At 40.5% G+C, this 2,843-nt stretch overlaps 1 long non-coding RNA gene across 1 annotated transcript in view; it reads right to left on the bottom strand.

Moving 5' to 3' along the window:
* Positions 1-2,394, bottom strand: part of LOC105888407 — a 16,753-nt gene extending 14,359 nt beyond the window's left edge. Inside the window, exon 1 of the long non-coding RNA XR_001161868.2 lies at positions 2,235-2,394. This is a non-coding gene — a long non-coding RNA (uncharacterized LOC105888407). The remainder of the gene's footprint in view (positions 1-2,234) is intronic.
* Positions 2,395-2,843: the final 449 nt, after the last annotated feature.

Below are 2,843 nucleotides of genomic sequence, written 5' to 3'. Positions count from 1 at the left end.
CTGGGCTCAGCTCCCCGTCTTTGACTTCATAGATTCTGATTCCAACCAGTTTTTCTTCCTTTGTTCAGGAGCCTCTGACCAGGGTTGCTACCAGTCAGCCATCTTCCCAGAATCCCCCTTCTAACCTTTTTAAATTAATTGTTCATTTACTAAACTTTAGTTTTACCTTTTTAAAAATATTCCTGTTACTCTTTCTTTACTTCTATCTCAGTATTCCTAGTAGAGATTTATTTAACCACTGGCTAAAAAGGAAATCATAATATAAATTGTTAAAAAACAAAAATAAAAACTGTAACTACATTTTTTCCTTCACTCTTTCCTAGCATATAACAATTTTATAACCATAATTACTACCTGCCTCTTAGAAAAACAACATCTTTGTGAAATCTGTATATACAGAGAACCTGCCAATATAGCTAATGAAAACCTTATTTAAAATTTTAAAACCTGGCAGTTGATTGTCATAATAAAAAAAATGAAAGGAGACCATGACTGACCTTGGCAATAAAGCACTTTGAACTTTGTGTCCCAGATCACAGCATGAGGCAGACTGGGGGTTGGCAATAACGTATCTCTGGACTTTATTGACCTGTCATTCATATGGGGTGTCTGGGTCATATGACTCATGTGAGGCCTTTAGTAATGGCCCACCATGTCAACTTCCTCATGAACTTTGCCTGCATCAACAAAGTGGCCTCCTCATGTGTCATACAGAGTCCCTAAAATGAAAGCTTTTCTTCTATCAGTTATGCTGTGTTCTGAAGCTTCAGTGAGTGGGATTTGAACTAAACAACTGACATACTGAGAGGACACTGTGGGGCAATTCTGTTTATGCCACAACCTTCCCCATGATTAATGGGAACTGTGAATGTAGGGATTACAAGATGTTCTCTCACACAGCCCCTTCCAGAACAAAGATGCAGAGAGTTCTCACTTCAGATGATGATCCCATATGTCCCACTGACCATCATTCTGAATGTGTGAGAAGTGGAGGGAAACATAGTAAGCACCAGGCAACTCTCTAGGAACGTGTACATGTGACTGGGCATCAAGTGCTCTCTACAGCCCTCTAGGCTAGGTATTTACATTTTTTTATTATTATTGTTGGGGAATCATTGAAGGTGCAAAGAACCAGGTTACACTGCTTGCATTTGTTAGGTGAAGTCCCCCTTATAATTGAAAAGGAAGAAACTATAATTTAGAGGCTGTGGATAGCATGGTAGAGGACATCCACTTGTAGAGCCAGATGCAAACCCACAGCTGCTTTGCCATAACCACACCCTGCTTTTCAGTGAACAAAACTTTCTGACCTAGAAAAGTGTAGATTTCCTTAAAGTCATGACAAGAAAACTGTATTAGTTTTATCAAAAGCTCTAGAGATTCATTCACATAAGCACTGCAGGTGGGCTCTAAGCTTTCACGAGCTGAAAGAGCCCAGAGGCTTGTCCTAGGTCACATAGCCAGTACATGATATGCTGGCCCTCACATCCTATGCATAACCCCACAAGTATGGAATTAAGTTTGAGATTCCAAAACAATCATTTTCTTCCTGCTATACATTTGTCATTGCTCTAAAATCACTATTACCATTTCATGTCATCTTCCTTATGACGAAAATATTCCAGAACCCTAACTCTAACCCTAACCCTATACTCACCACTCACTAGGCATGGGGAAAAAATTAAGATACTTTTGTACATATGAGAACTCAGAAAATATCCACACTCTACCCTGTATTTGGTGGTACTCCATGAAATGCAAGGTGAACTTAAGGGAAGGCACAGCAAGAGTGCATCAGTGTGCCCACCCCTTCTCTCCTTGTCTACTACAGGGGCTGTTCCTGCTGAAATGATCCAAATTTATTAAATCAAACCAACAGATTGTGTTCACAAGGTGAATCAAGGAAAGTAGTGACCACCATGTGGACCTGCTGTTCATCAGAGCAAATATGGCAGCTGCATGTCAGCCCTGATAAGAGATGGGAAAGTCCCCTATGTGAGAGATTCTTGAATGACTTGAGACTTAGCTAAGAATTTAGGCATTTTGGAGAGGACATCCTTCACTTCTCCTTTAAAGAGAGAGTCACAAAACTTAAATGTGAAATATTGTATCATAGCTGAAGAGATGCCTTCACCTCAACCTTTAACAGCCTTAACAAGCCTCTGTTAAGCCTCACTGTTCTTGTACCTCAGCACCCAGCCCACCCAACATTAGCTGGGACATCTCTAAAGTACCTGTGCAAACTGCCTGCAGCAGGAGCTCTTGCTGTAGGGCAGGCAGGTGTGTCCCTGGGTTCACATTTCTAGTGATGAAAACAGGAGGTGGGCCAGGAAGGGGCAAAGCCCCAAGTTCATCTGCTCTTCTCCACGCAGAAACTAATAGTAATAAAGTCCCACAAGCAGCCAGGAGAAGAGCAGGAAGATTAAACAGAGCCACTGTTTTGGGAGAGCTATGGAACATCAGTCATTATTGATTTGATCCCTGGCAGAAACCCAGTACTGCAATGAAATGCCAATAGGACTATGTCCTGTAAGATAATTGATTTTTCATCAATTATTATAGAAAAATCACAAAATAAAGGAGAACTATATCTGACCAATGTTTAAAAATGTGATTTTTTTGTGGCATCCTACAATTATTTAACACTGATATTTAACACTGACCACAAACAGTCACCAAGAAAGTCCATACTTTTCCCTTTATTTTTTACTGCTAAAATCTAGTCATCATTGAGGCTCATAACTAAGACTGAAAAGGGAACCAAAAGAAATAATTTGGTGTCTCTTGGTGGCTACTGACTGACGCCTGCTCCAGCAGACACAGAATGGCCAGAAGGTCTGGAT

The sequence above is a fragment of the Otolemur garnettii genome, unplaced genomic scaffold, assembly GCF_000181295.1.
Source record: "Otolemur garnettii isolate 467f Iridium unplaced genomic scaffold, OtoGar3 scaffold00409, whole genome shotgun sequence".
NCBI lineage: Eukaryota > Metazoa > Chordata > Mammalia > Primates > Galagidae > Otolemur > Otolemur garnettii.
The sequence above is the reverse complement of the archived record's forward strand: the minus strand, read 5'-3'. Positions and strand labels throughout refer to the sequence as shown.